This window comes from Narcine bancroftii, chromosome 6 (assembly GCF_036971445.1).
Source record: "Narcine bancroftii isolate sNarBan1 chromosome 6, sNarBan1.hap1, whole genome shotgun sequence".
Taxonomy (NCBI): domain Eukaryota; kingdom Metazoa; phylum Chordata; class Chondrichthyes; order Torpediniformes; family Narcinidae; genus Narcine; species Narcine bancroftii.
Genome location: NC_091474.1, coordinates 33,801,325 through 33,817,580, shown reverse-complemented (window position 1 = coordinate 33,817,580; position 16,256 = coordinate 33,801,325). Strand labels below are relative to the sequence as shown.

The window sequence follows — 16,256 nt, the reverse complement described above, 5'->3', positions numbered from 1 at the left end:
ACTCCCTACACATTCCCATCTCATGATGTTTTACCTTACAATAGCTAGCTGAATTCACACTACAATATGCAAGCCCTTCCCAATTATACTTATCAATGCCTGGACTGATCCCAACTGCCAAAGCGAGGCGACGACTGCACACTTGTAGTAGGTTGTATGGGCGCCGGTAGCAGCTTCTCCACCTCCCCGGACCGGAACACTGGTTGGAATCTTCAAGTTCTTCTTGTTTCTGAGAGATGTTGCCACCTCTTGGAGAGTCTCAAACTTCAGCAGTGGGACCATGGCTTATATTACCCAAAAGTTGTTTACTTCAGATCTTATCTCTTTGAACAAATGATTTAATTATCTTCAAGGGCTCCTGACAGTCTGCGACCAGCAAAAGACAACTGCATCTCTGGGCCTCATGGTGGAAGTTGGATAATGTCTACTGATTCATATGCATCCCTGGGCCCCATATAGTGTAAATTTAGATAATGTCTTCTGATTCAACTGCATCCTGGGCCCCATGGTGGAATTTAGGTGTGTCTACTAATTCATATGCAACAAGCAGGTTCTCAGCCTTGCAGAAGCAAAGGCTGCAAAAGTAAGAAACACGGTTTAAATCTTCCATAACATCACCTTATGGACTCGCTGATTAAATTTGTCCCATCAGGGTCTTCCAGATGGTAACCTATTTCTTCAAGCTACCACAGAGTTCCATTCCTTCCTCTATTTCAAGAGGAACATCAGACAGATAGCACTTCCAGCCATCTACTGTTCTGGAACTTGTTTTCATCAGTTTCAAACAGATTTTCCTGGATTGCGCTTTTCAGTTACTTGTCAGTGCCCCACATACTGACTGACTGGGTTGTTAACTCAACTCTCTCTTTTCCAACTGAAACTCCAAAGAGAGCATGTGACTCACTTGCAAAACACCCACCTTCTCCATCAAACAACAGGAGTTCTTTCTTCTTCTCAAGTTGTTATCTTAGGTAAACAATCCAGGAGTGACCTTTCTGTGCACTCTGGCAAAACCCTTGAAAAGAGTTTCCACTAGTCACGGTGTCTCCAGTTCCAAACAATGGTCATTCATTTTATGACATCAGTTCAATTACCTACTTGTGAAAGGTACTTGCATTCTCCAGAAATCTTCAGTATTTCTTCAATCTTTCAAATAAGATCAGTTTTAAAATGTGTGAATGTATGTGACCAACTCTAAATCTTATAAATTCTCCCCAAATATTAATATTGTTACAAGTGGTAGGTATGAAGTGTAGCACAGAACCTGCTGGTCTCATGTTTGTCACGTTTGTCTTAATTTGACCTCTAGCCAAGTATCCAAGCATAAGAGGACTCCATTGTCTAAACCATTAATTAAACCAGCACATTATCTCATTGGCTAATAGAATAAATATTCTCAAGGAGAGATGAAATTGAACTGAAGTAACATCTATCAATCAATTCTCTTTTTGACTGTGTTAATGTTCTCAAGATTATCTTCAAACCTTTCATGAGTCTCTCGTGTAACCTGTGCACTTCTGACTCATCAGGTTCTTGAATCCACATTCCTTCCATCCTGACATATTCAAGCTCTCAATCTTATAGTTTCTTGGTCCTTCCTTCAATGCAATTATATTCAGCCTAAGATTTTTTTTAACTACTCATTGCTCTTTCCACCCCATATGATAAAATGGTTAAACTAGCTGTGTGAAATGCATGCAAGTTCAATGAACACAGACCAGTGCGGTATACCCCTACTTAATTATCCTATCTTAATTTCATCAAACTCTAGCAGAAAACTCAGAATCAGAATTTATTGTCATGAACAAGTCACACATTTTGTTGTTTTGTGATAGCATCATGGTAGAAACATTCATATAAACCATCTTACATCAAATAGTGCACGAAAAGTCAAAGTAAGGCAGTGTCTTTGGTTCATTGATCATTCAGGAATCTGATGACAATGGGGAAGAACCTGTCCTTGTGCTGCTGAGTGCCCGTTTTGTACGACAGTATCCTACATCAGAAGCACTCTGGCCTGCAAAAATAAACCGAAGCTTAATTTTCTCATGGTCGACCATTTGTGCAAACCTATTAACTCAGCTTCCTCCAATCTTGTTTTAGTTAGTTCTAGGAGGACTTTGTAGCTCAAACTGTTCATTCATTTATTCAAAGATGATGCTCCACCCTATTTAACTGTACTTTTCCTTATACCCTGCACTTCATCCTAGTAATACCAATGACCTACTGTCACCCTCTACTTTGTACTTTTGTTTTATTATTGCATTACACTGCTGTTCTTAATATGTTCTGGATAGCACACAAAACAAAGAATTTTAACGTATCTTAAAATAAACAATAAAACAAATTCATTCATTCAGGTCTTCATTCATTCGTTCAGATGTTTCTGCCTTATCCCTCTTTTCCCACGGAGGTTCCCATAAGTTGCCCTTGAGCTGGCTCTGAATTAGCACCTTTAGATTGTCACCGATCTCAGAAGTTTTGAATCAGGCTGTACAAAATTATCTGCAACCTTACTCTGTCATTTTACCTTGTGTGCAATTCATCAGGTGTAATTTCACGGCCAAAGCTTCAGACAAAAGCAGCTTTCATTAATTTCCAGAAACATATTTTTGACAATTTGAAAATTAGGTTGATAGTGTTGAATAGCATAGACAAACTCTGAGCTAAATGAACCTTGAAGTTATCTATGCCAACAAAGAAACACCAAGAGTAAAATATAACTCAAGACAAAACAAAATACCAAGAAATCATTTTACAATTTTAAAAAAGCACAGTAAAACCCCCATTATTCACACCTATGGGGATTGGTAAATGACGGATATGTGAATTTTTTGGTTACTTAAGATTGTGTGTTGCGTGATTGGCAAACAAATGGTAAGGTATGCAAATAAATGTTAAACTTCCTTTTTTTTTTGCCAGTTGCTTGAATTCCATATAACAGGGGTTTTCTGATATTCCTTTCTTTTCTGGTCCATACTGTTTGCTGTATCTAAGTGTATATGAATGTATTATGGATCTAACTTCCTGCACAATAGAATTTAGAATCACAGGACAATGAAACTGATATCCCTGAGATACCATCATTACAAGTGACATTTTCAAACCCTCTATATTTCTCAAAGAAACAAGTACATAATAAATGTGCTGAACATATAACTATAAAGGAGCAGCATAGTTAGCTAGCCGGATAGCACAATGCTATTTTAGATCCAGTGACCTGTGTTCAAACCCAATATGGTCTGTAAGGAGTTAAAACACAATGCAGGAGAAAATCACCAGGTCAAACAGTGTCCTTTATATAACAAAGATAAAAATACAAACTGACGTTTCGGGCTTGAGACCTTCATAAAGGTATGGAAAAGTGTTGGCAGGCATCCATATAAAAGGATAAAGGGGAGACATGGTCACAAAAGCAGGACGTAATAGGTGGAGAAAGGAGGGAGGGCACAGCAGGAAGCAAGAAGAGGGATGGATAGGTGAATAGAGAGGGAAGGGGGTGGAGAGCTGACTGGAGAAGGGGAGGGGAAAGGAGAGTATGTTAGTGAATGTTAGGAAAAGTTGATGTTAATGTTATCCGACTAAAGAGTGCCCAGACGAAAATCAGGTTTTGTTCCTCCTATTTATTGGGGGGGTGTGGTGGTGTTGAGGAAAGGGGGTTGGCCTCATGTCCTACGCAGTATTGTGTATTTACTTCAACCACAGTTTCTACAGACTTTCGTCTTTAAGGAGTTGGCATGTTCTCCCTATGACCACGTCAGTTACCTCTGGGTGCTTAGATTTCCTCCCACAGTTCTAAAGACATATAGGGTTTAGTAGGTTAATTGGTCCCATGGGTGTATTTAATAATATGTAGGATGAGCTCACGACTGGAAGGGCCTGTAACTATGCAGTATTTCCAAATTATTTTTTTCAAGGAAATGACATTTCTGTGCATCTTTGAATATTTAAACAGACAGGTGGTAATTTCAATTTCTATTATTTTGAGTCTTGTAATAAAACATATTGTGACAATTAATAATTTAGGTGTTATTCACTTCAACGTTCCACTTATTTTTGTGCATTCAGAATTACTAGAAGGTCAGGCTTAACCTCTTCAGTGCTGCTTTTGTATATTTCTAAGAAAGGACTTCAAACAAATGTCTTTTTTAATATCAATGTTAATGGAGAAATATTTCTTTCTTGACATTTTCATTAAATGCAAGTTATTCTGTCACACATTATTAATTTTATTTATAATGCATACAAAACTCTTGTATGTTGTTCTGTTAATTAAATACTGGCTTTCTGGCTGTGTCTTCTCGTTAAGGTTTACTCAACAAATTGAACAAGATTAATATTCTTCAGTCATTACGTAGATATTTGTCCAATTGACTTGAATGGATTGGTGCTGAACTGCAGAGGACAAAATCTTGCAGGCCAACTGCCCACATCTCTGGATTCTGATGAAGGGTTCCAGCTCAAAAGCTTGACCATTCTTTTTCTCCCACTGATGCTGCTTCACCCATTGAGGGCCTCCAAGTGAATTGTTTTATTTTTCTCTTCAGATTCCAGCATCTTCAATCTCTCGTGGGTGCCCACATTTCAGAACTGTGGCCTGGACCTAGGCCTACACAGTTTAAAATAGTACAACTAAAATAACTCTCATTCTCTCATTCAGACATGAATTGAGCTCCTAAAGTGCACTGAAGCATTAACAATGGAAGATTCTGACTGGATTTAGTCAAGGCCATCACAATTTTGACATCATGCCTAAATGAGACAGACACAGAAGTACTATTATCGAAAATGTCAATGAGACCAGTCTACTTGACAGTAGAATTTAACTATTTTTAAACTGAATACAATTTCACAAGATTCCCACAGTCACGGTTAATATAATGGTTCGTACATTGTTATTACAGTGCCAGTGACCAGCCTTTAAATCTCGCACTGTCTATAAGACAAACAGCATTGGTAGGTTAATTGGTCCCATGGGGGTGTTTGGATGGCACAGGCTCATTGGCTGAAAGGGTCTGTTACTATCCTGTACCTTTTTTAAAAAAAATTCAAATTTCAGGCATTTCCCTGTCTAAATTCCCCATCTCATCTTCTACTTCTCAGTTCTTCAGCTTTCATTTCCAGGTTAGGCAATTAGAACCTATTTCCCAAACCATAATAGTGTGTTTTCAAAAATTACAATGGCTTGAAATTACTTAATTATTTTTCCTCCATTGTCATGCTCAAAATGCTCTTTATTTTTTTTGTGATTGCTTAATTTCTCTGGAAGTTTTCTATTTTGGGTGGGAAAGATGGAATTAAATATTGTTCAATTCTTCAGTGTTCAGTTTTTCAATTAATTACATCGAATAGAATATTTAATTTATATATTTTTTATGGTCAACACTGAAAATTATTCTAAAATCATCCTAAATAAAATTAAAGAAAAAAATTAATATTGATGAGTATTACTGCGTCAATCTGCCTCACTTTCAGATGAGCTCTTAATAGCAATATTTTATTTGTTTATTTGCTTTGATAGTTACAAAAGTACATATTTTAGTTTCTCTGGTCACAGTTTGATGAAATGCAGAATATGGGCTGGTCCATGTATGTTGTGTCCACTGATTCATTCTTAAGAAACATTCAATTCAGAATCAGAATTTATTGACATGAACAAGTCATGAAATTCAGTGTTTTGAGGCAGCGTCAAAGTGCAAACATTCATATTATAACCATCTTACAACATTACTTAAAAAAGTTAAAATAATAGTGTATGAAAAGTAAGTCAGTGTCCATGGTTCATTGATCATTCAGGAATCTGATGGCAGTGGGGAAGAAGCTGTCCTTGTGCCATTGGGTGCTCATCTTTAGGCTCCTGTACCATTTTCCCGATGGTAACAGAGTGAAGAGGGCATGGTCTGGGTGGTGGGGGTCTTTGAGGATAGAGGCTGCCTTTTTAAGACACCGTCTCACGTAGATGTTCTCGATGGAGTGAAGACTGGTGCCTGTGATGTCGTAGGCTGAGTTAACAACGCTCTGGAGTGTGTTCTTGTTCTGAGGGTTGGTGGTTTCGTACTAGGCAGTGATGCAACCAGCCAGAATGCTCTCCATGGTACACCTTTTGAAGTTTACAAGAGTCTTCAGTGACAAAACAAATCTCCTCAGGCGCCTTACAAAGTATAGGCACTGGCGAATTTTCTTTGTGATTGCATCAATATGAAGGCTCCAGGACAGATTCTTAGAGATGATGACACCCAGGAATTTGAAGTTCTTGATTCTCTCCACTACTGGACCTTCAATGAGGACTGGGCTGTGTTCCCCTGAATTCTTCCTGTTCACAATCATCTCCTTGGTTTTTCTGACATTGAGCACATGGTTTTTACCATTACACCATTCAACGAGTTGATCTTTCTCCCTCCTGTTCGCTTCCTCATTGCTGTTTGTGAATCTGCCGACAACTGTGAGGTCATCGACAAACTTGTGGATAGCATTGGAATTGGTCACACAGTCATGGGTGTATAACGAGTAGAGCAGTGGGCTAAGCACAGATCCTGTGTTGATAATCAATGAGGAGGAGAAATTGTTTCCAATTTGTACTGACTTTCTCTTGAGAAAGTCAAGGATCCAGTTGCAGAGTCAACTAACAGAGGCCTAGACTTTGTAGCTTCTTGACCAGTAATGAGGGAATAAAACAAATCAGAACTAATTTTTTTTTCCTGCGGCACTAGTTGATACATTCATGGACTGCAGGAGGGGCGATCAATTTCTAACCTAACCACCAGTTAACAAAGCTGTAGAAGATTCCTTAAAGCACCAAATGTTTCCATTTATATGCATAAATGAAAAGTATGAATTTCTAAATGGATGTTGGACTGTTTAAATTACTGTAAATCTTTATAGGGCTTTCCAACAATAAAGTGAAAATGGATTTTTCATCATATATTTGTTCCAAATTACATACAATTTCAAATCAGAGTCTTCTGCTCATCAATGAAAGAAATGTAATGATGAAACAGAGAGAATTCCATGTTCTACAAAGAATCACATTCACCTTAATGTGAAGAATATATTGACAGCCACCAGAGGTTGGTCAAAAGACATTAATACACTAAATGAAATGTCTGAGTATCCTCTTATTTAATAGTATGATCTATGTCTAAGCTAGTCTGGATGTGAGAACATATTTTCAACATAGGGGATAATTTTTCACGTCCATTCATGTTCTGTATATAGCATTTTGAGATGAATGGAATAAATTTCAATTTTCATACAATTCACTGACTTGCTCATAGGATTCCTACTTTGTACCAAACAGCATTTTATTACTTTCAACAACAGAGGAACCTTCTTTTTATTCACTGACTTCTGTCCGAAATGGGTTCAGTAAAAGGATCAATTCTAACACCTTTGCAAATTCCACAGAATGAGCAGTTTGAATCCTTGTCTTCCTGCCAGGGTGCTCTGTGATGAGATCCAAAGGAATTTAAAAAAAGAGAATCAATACTGATGTTTATATTGAAATAGTTTTCCCCTTCGACGACTAATTATGATTTTAATGTCCTATTTTACATACATTTTATGGATTTCAAAATTCTTCCAATCCATTCAAAGCCTTTAAACTAACAGGATGTGAATAAATAAAGAAATAAATAAGTTATCATCATATAGAAAATCAAAATGTGTTTATCTTGGTAAGTACCGATAGAGAAAGATATCAGCTAAAAAAGAGCAATAATATTTTTGGGCAATTATTGTCAATTCCTAATAATTGACAATATTGGGAATTAAAATATCAATTATTGGGATTTGACAATAATTGTCCAAAATTACTGTCAAATCCCAATAATTCTCAGTCAGGTCAGGTATGGATGGACAATAAATCTGTTGCCAGTGCCATCCCAAGCCTGAAACGAGAGTAAAGAAGAGTAAGTCTGTGGGGATGCCTGCTGACTGGACTTCAAGAACATATATGTTGTAGTCAGCAGGCATTTTAAATCCCTGTGTACAAACCCAAACCTTGGCACAGCCTGAAAACAGATTAAAAGTTCCTCTGTCATCTCCCATCAAACATACCAGGGTGGTTTGTGCAAGATTTAAATACAATTAGCATCTTTTTCAATACTATTCCATCAAAAGTCCCCAGAGCAGGGGAATACAGAGTTAAATTCGTTCTGCTTCATCCTAACAAGCATTTCTAGTTCATGTATAGACACACAATAATGATGCACAATCAATGTCTCATCAACCAATCCATTCTCCTCCCCCCAACCCCATCCTCTTCAACAATTATATGCCATGTGATGTTGTTGAAAAAAACCTGTAACTAAATCAATGAAGAGTTTAATACTCTCTAGCGTCAGCCGCGGTTTGGAGTAGGTTCATTGAAACATGGAAGACTCCACTGCCATTCCCCGATTGCACAAAGACACAGATGTGTGTCAAAATAAAAATTGCTGCTGTGCCATTGGCAAGAATAATTACTTCAACCTGGTCATTTTTCAAATTCTAAGAAACTTTTGAGCTTTTCCCATTTCACAGCAAAGTACGAGAAAATGACCCCAGATTTAATTTAATGTAAAATTATGAAAGAAGTTTTGAGATTGTTTCCACAGGCAGGTGAGATTGAGGGGACTGCTAAATTTCATAACTGATGTTACCTTTATTGAAATCTGTTTCTAATGAAATAGGAAGTGGTTCACGTCTTCCAGAGTTTCATCATGAGCTGGAAGGAAGTATGATGAAGTTGTGCAAGTTAGTGGAGGACCTTATTTTTATGTAATTTGTGTGCCAAGCTTATTATCTTGCACGTTTCAATGAACAAGTCAGCACCATCTTGGAACTCCGTCTCCTGCATATTGCAGCTCGACTTCTGAGGTTCAGGTGATCATGGTTCTCATTAACCACAACCATTCAGTACAATTTGGAGCAAAGCTCATTAATGGCTAAAGCTTTTATTTGAGCTTAAATGCAGTAAAATCCCAATTATCAGGAATTCAAGAAACTGGCAGACTCAAACAACCAGCAAAAAAAACTTGGAAAATAAATAGGTAAAACATACATAAGGTTAAAATTGGTGGCATCTAGCGGACGTATCACCAATCCATGCAATATGAAATCTTACGCTACAGCAAAATTCACTTATCTGGCATCTACCAATCCCCATAGGTGCCAGATACTAGGGGGTTTACTGTATTACCAAAATACTTGGGCTAATTTACAAGATAGGAATTAAATATTAACCCCAAATTTGAAAATTTGGCATGATCAAGTGCCACCCTTCATGCCATTGACAGTAGACAAAGAAACAAAGGTTTGAAGTGATTGGGAAATTATCTTCATTTATATGGTTTGTGATATTTTGTCCCATTAAATTAACAGACAGATGCAAATGAGTCCAATGCACTTACATAGTGCAAACGATCACAGAATATTCAGCGTGATTTATATTTGTAAAGAAAATACAAATCACTTCATGCTATTAATATTATTGATCAACTATTCACCTGCACATCACTTGCAATAACAGCCTTCTGAAGATGAAGATGAATAAGGATTGACAGTGACTCAAATTTCATTTTGAGATCATGTAATCCAGTGTCTGAATAAAAACATATCAGATTTTCATAACATTACTAATCAAGCAGCAACGTCGCCAGCTCGATGGCTTTAGCTCGAGTCATGTATAGAGGATGATCATTATTATATCCTCAAAAAAGGTTGCTAACCTGAAAAGTCTGATATTTGTTGCAATGGATATTGTCAGAATATTCTCTCTTTGTTTTAGACAGAAACATTGTTTGGTTCTGAAAATACAAGTCTGTTTCCACAGTGAGGATTTTCTTACCTTAATACAGCTAAAATAATTATCTGATAAATAAGATGCCCCCACTTGAGATCACCTTCAGAATCTTGTTAGTACTGATGATCAATGAGATTTTATTCAGTTAGACCAAAGGAAGCCACAATCTATACCTAAAATCTTTGGATTAAAAAAAATTTTTGCACTCCACATTGAGATTATAGAAATGCCCCCATCAATTAAATTACCTTGATTTGAATCTGTAAAGCAGGTTGATATTTTCATCAATACCAGATTTTTAAAAATATATTCAAGTCAATTAATTCAGGAAAAAAATAAATGATCACAATCCACTAATGACAAAGAATAAAAGTTCAAAGTCGTACAGAAATTGCAGCCAATGGAAGAAGCAGTCTGAGGCTTGCGATTGATCCCAGTAGCATATAGGTCTTCCATTTACTACATGTGAATGAATTACTTTCCAGCACAAACCATTTCAAGTACGAACTAGGAGAAAAGCATTTTACACTCATCGAGGAGGTTTGGTATTTTTTTTTGTGTTCAATAACATTTGAACATTTTAATACTGAAATAACTGCCCATGCAGTTCAAAGCAAATGACAATTCTATATACTTCATTTTCTGAGTCAACAAAAATGTTTTTGGTATAGGTATAGGTATAGGAAGAGGTACAAGGACTGCTTAAAGAAATCTCTTGGTGCCTGCCACATTGACCACCGCCAGTGGGCTGATATCGCCTCCAACTGTGCATCTTGGCGCCTCACAGTTCGGCGGGCAGCAACCTCCTTTGAAGAAGACCGCAGAGCCCACCTCACTGTCAAAAGACAAAGGAGGAAAAACCCAACACCCAACCCCAACCAACCAATTTTCCCTTGCAACCGCTGCAACCATGTCTGCCAGTCCCGCATCGGACTTGTCAGCCACCAACGAGCCTGCAGCTGACGTTGACATTACCCCTCCATAAATCTTCGTCCGCAAAGCCAAGCCAAAGAAAGAAAAGTACAATACATGGAAGTTCCTTCATGTCTGGGATCCTCATTCCAATCAAGATTTTTTTTTACCTTTTGATATCAATTAGCTTTGTAAATGCAATGGATACTAGTGACCTTAGTTTAACTTGCCATGTAAATCATTAGCTTAAAATGTAGTTAATTGCTTTGGGATGTTAAAAAATATAATGAGGAAGGAGAGGTTTCATGGAGAACTACAACATTGGTTTGAATTGTCCTTTCAGGACAAACCAACTAAAAACTGTTATGTAATCCATTTCATTCACATCAGTGGAACACAGAAGACTGCAGACCTTGTGATAGAACTGCTCAGAATGACTGCCACTTCCCTTCAAGGAAAATGGAAGCATTTTGTCTGAATATCTTACTTTAGATAGCTGGACAAAATGCATACCCTTTCTCTCCTACACTTGCGAGGTCACTTAAGAAAAGAGTGACAAACCACAACAATGGAGTTTTCATGCTATCATTTGGCATCTCTATTAATCTCACTTTCTTTTGCAGGAGATGTTCATCTTCTCTGAAATTTTCAGATAGCGTTTCTGTCTTCTTAGTTTTAGATGTGACATTTTATTTGAAATGGTCCTAGATGTATGTTCAATTTTCTTAAATTTTTGAGGAGGCTTGAATGCATATCCATATTGCTCCATTTAAATTGGCTATAAGAAAAACTTTGAGTCAATCCAGTTCCAAGTACTAAGCCTCAGTGCAGATAACAGTGAACCTCCTTCTTTCCAAAAGATGCAAGTTTTGAAGCAAATTTCCAGATCGTGTGCAGTCCTGGGTTACAGTGAATTACACATTCCAGAGGAGCTTTTTGTCTTCATTTTGGATTTGCTCAAAGCTTGTCACAGGTGGTGAATTACAGCCTCAGATTTATATTCTACAGCTCGATTGTAAGTGTTGTGCAGAGAGCTTTCAGCATTCTACAATTCCACTCTTGACACCATAGTATTTTACAGTGTGTATTGGCTATTATTTTTCTTTATGAGATGTGAAGATATTTCATTGATATTAGTTCCTGAATGATACTGGCATAACAGGGATATGAATTGATCCAGCATTCATGGGCTTGAATGGTGTTTGATTGAGTTTAGATTACAAGGTAATCTAAATGACATCCTTAAGATTATTAAAGTAGCTGAGAGTGTAAATAGAGAGAAACTATTTCCTCTGATGTGGGAGTCCAAAATAATGGAGCACCACTTCAGAAGAAGATCTAGTCTGTTTGAAGGTGGGCTATTTCTTAACTGAGAGGGCCAGCATTTATTCCCCATTCTTAAATGCAATTAGAAATGAAATGTTGAGCCACCTTCCTGGATTGCTCTGGTTGTACTATGGATAAAACACACTTCCAATGCAGTATGCTCTGTGACTTGTAGGCAATCTGTAGGGAGTGCTGTGCCCACAGGCTTGCTGAATTTGGTTGTAGAACTTCCAGGATTGGGAAGTACTGTTGGGGTCATCTAGATGAATCAACTCCAGTTAAACTGGAAAACATGATTGTAGTGCAATGCATAAAAGTGCTGGAGAAACTCAGCAGTTCATGCAATGTCTATAGGAAGCAAAGAGATTTAACCAACATTTCAGACCTGAGTCCTTCATCAAAGTTTTATAAAAAAGCAGCTAGGTGTCTGAATAAAAAGGTGGGGGAGAAGAGAGGAGGGAAGAAGGGGAGGAGCACAGGGCAACAGGTCATAGGTGGATATGGGTGAGAAGGCAGAAGAGGAAATAGGTGATGGGGAAGGGGTTAATTTCTGAATGGTGAAGGAAGGGTGTGAGAAGCTAGAGGAAAGTAGACAGAAGGATAGGGAAAGAGAGAGAGAGAGGGGAGGAGCCAATTTGAACATGGAGAAGTCAATGTTAGTGCCATCTAGATGGAGTGTTTCCAGATGGAATATTGGGTATTGTTTCTCTAATTTGCAGGTAGCCTCAATTTGGCAGTGCATGAGACCATGGACAGACATATCGATGTAGGAATGGGGTGTGGAATATGGCCACTGGGAGGTCCCCATTGTTGCAGCAGACAGAGAGAAAGTGCTCCACAAAATGAAATGCGTCCAGTCTCTCCAACATAGAGGAGGCCACAATAGGAGCACAGGAATATAGTGGATGACCCCTGCAGATTCACAAATGCTTCACTTGGAAGAATATTTGGGCACATTTTGTAGCTGGTATACATTGCAGCCACTGTGCATGAGTGCTAGTGAAATAAATGGTCAATGCAGCACCAACCAAACAAGAATCCTTTCCTTTTTGAGGGAAAAGTGGGGACCATTAATGGTCCTACCAATGTGTTCAAGCATGAAAATTCTAATTCAAAAGGGAAATACAACCAAATTTATCTCTAATATATATGCTCTGATCCAAGATCAAAGCCCAAAATCTGATTGAGAGAGAGATGGGAATTGGATTTGGGCATTGTTATCAATCCACAATGCTGGTCAGATCTATGTGTAGATAATATGACTACCTTAATTAACTCTAGATATAGACTGATACATTATAATTTTCTGCACCAATTATGTCTCACACCACAAAAGATACATAAAAATAAACCAGAATTTTCGATAGGAGTTTTAGGTGTGATATAGGTGATGTTACCTGTTTACATTCCACCTTGTAATGCATGAAATTAAGACCCATTTGGATAGAATTGGTGGAAATGTTGACAAAAATTGTCGGGGGAGGGGGAATTTCCCTCTAGACTCGGAATTGTTTCTTCTGGGGAATTTGGCAATTATAAAAGTTAACTTCTCCATAAGTAAATTTATATTTATTAAAATTGTGTTGTCAATATTTAGGAAGTGTACAGTGGTACCATGGAAATCAGATTCCCTACTTCATATTGATCATTGGAACAGGGAAGTGCAAAGTTGTATTCCCCTTGAGAAGATGATTTACGGTCTTAGGAATAGATAGAGTATGTTCATAGAAATTTGGCATCTTATTTTGATTACTTAAATGTCTAGATTGTATAATTTATTTTGATTTTTGTCAATTAGTATACTCCTTATTAGACATTTAATGCTTTTAAAATGATGAGACTGAGATGTCAAAACTTCCTCCTGTTGTTTCTTTTTCTTTTCTATTTTCTTTTCATCTCCCTCTATTCCCTGCTGTCGGTCCCCTTATTTGAACCTGGGGATGGGGGTGCTGGAAGAAGAGGGAATCTCCTTTCCTTTTTATAATTTTTTTTGGGCCTTATGAATGTTTTCTATGATTTTATGTTCAAAGTATTATTGTTATTATATTAGTTGTGTCCTATATTCTATATTTTCTTACTTAAATGAAATATTTAAAAAAAAATCTTTGTCCTGGGTGTTGCTCAGCATCAAGATCTTGACTTGTGCCTTTAAAGCAGTGAAAAGACTTGCTATTTGCCAGCAACACAGACACAGGCTGGAAACAGATAAGGTAATGTAAGATTGAACGTTTTATAATGGGTAAACTTCCACCTTCCTTTGCTTGGCTGCTGTGGAGACAGCATTCTTCCATGTGCTCCCGTCCACCAGAAGCCTTGACATCCGGTGCAGGGGCAAGACCCAGTGTAAGCTGCACGAGCAAAATAAATTTATCATTCAGTGAGCCAGGCTCATGGGCTGTCAACCTTTTCATTTAAATTGAATGCTTGTGAACATAATCACAAGCATGTAAACTCCTTCGGGAATGGTTAAAAAAGGAAATACTGTCATATAATTAAAATGATTTTAAAAATCCCCTTAACACACCTGTGCAATTTATAACATGCTTCATTTAACAAAATGAGCAGTTTTCGAGAAAATTTAAGCTCAACAAGCATGGTCGCTTGTATCACTGCGCACCTGTGGCACATACACATGCATGCAAGCACACAAAAGCCCACTAAATTTAAAAGGTCTGTAAGCTTTTGAGGTCCCGATTCTCAGGTGGTACGGATTTCTGGCATCTGTTTTTTTTCCGACTTATGTAATATATTTGTAACATTGAAATTTACTTTTAATGAAGTTTCAAAAAGAGTTTGGAGTTTTGCTGCTCTAAGAGCCTTGGCCAGCATTCCCAACCTGGATGGGTTCAAGGCCAAGCACAAAGAATAGAATCAGGGAGGATGATTTATGACTTTCACAATCAGATTCAAATTTTCTTACAGTATGCAGTCGCATGAAAACATGTTTGTTCATGATAAATAATTCAATGGATTCTTTGAAGCTGGTTACTATACACATATAGATTGCTAAGCACTGGCTGTTTTTACATGCTACACATCTCAAATGAGCTGGTGAACTGACCTGAGTTCAAGACAGATTATTCAAAGTGCGTGAAGATCTTGTTTCATAAGTTGATTGATGTGATTGTTATTTGTTGGAAAAATATATCACATGGCAGTCAAAGTAGTCCAAACAAACAAATAAATAAATCATTGTGTTTATGCAATTACCTTTGCTCTTCAAGTGTTCTTTCCCTTAGGCAGTTGCTTGGGAATTAAAATGGTCTGCTATTTCTCTGGCCTTGTGGGTTCTTAGTTGACCATTAAGGGAATAGCAGGCTCCTCCGACAGACGGGGCTGGTGGTGGGCATTTGGGTAGGTTGACATGGTGCACTCCTTCTGCCATTTCTACAGAATTACTGCGTGGCCCTGATGCACACCTTTGAGTTATCCATATCATCTGAAATGCTCAGTCTCAACTCTGAGTGGTGGAGAATTTCAAGTTGCAGAGGGATTGTTGCATTTTTTAGGATCTTGCATCTTTTACCTTTCCCTGTCCAGTGACTTCTTTTTCTGCAGAACTTTGCAGGGGCTATGCAAGTGATATTCGAGTAATATCTTCAAATGTACATGCATGAGAAAACATACCTTCCCATCATTGTTTATTCACCCAATCTGGTTATTACATCTGAAATTTGAATCCATATAGTTCCAAAATATCTTCAAAGGAATTGAAGTGAATTTACATGAAGACAAAGCTCTGTGTGAAAGCAGCAATAAAAGGATTAGTTAAAAATACTTATGGTCAGCAGATAATCTTGCAAGAAGTAAACAACCATCTTTTAAGCCTTCGATTTTGTCAGCATTTAGTACCAGGAAAGTATCTTCATTGATTCCAATGAGGATGGGGAAATCTCTATTTATTGTGCCAATCCGTGCCACATAAATTATTTGCTAGTTTATGACATTTTTTTTCCTCCTGAAGCTGTTTGAAATCTTGTAGGACACAAAATAGAACTGTGGACCTCAATTATAAATCATTAACAATATTGCTTATTTCCCATAATAATATTATGTGACTTTACTGCTGAGGCCCTCATCCACACCTTTATTGATTTTTGGTAATTCTACCAGCACATTTCTGGCCAGTGTCCTATAACCTAGCTTCTGAAACTGAAGAATACTTACATCCTAATGGTCAATGTGCTAACTCCCCTTCCCAAACAGCTCTCCATCTGTAACCTGGTGGAAGTGTGGA

The 16,256-nt window shown here is 37.6% G+C and overlaps 1 long non-coding RNA gene across 2 annotated transcripts in view; it reads right to left on the bottom strand.

The window, feature by feature from the left end:
- Nucleotides 1-1,779: 1,779 nt before the first annotated feature.
- LOC138737488 (uncharacterized) overlaps nt 1,780-16,256 on the bottom strand; it is a 104,402-nt gene continuing 89,925 nt past the window's right edge. The window contains exons 5-6 of one of the 2 annotated variants that reach the window (XR_011340970.1): nt 15,230-15,758; nt 1,780-2,017 (exon numbers count right to left, since the gene is read on the bottom strand). This is a non-coding gene — a long non-coding RNA (uncharacterized lncRNA). Of the gene's footprint in view, nt 2,018-7,303; nt 7,444-15,229; nt 15,759-16,256 lie in introns of those variants that run through there. The other variant, XR_011340969.1, reaches the window with a different exon arrangement.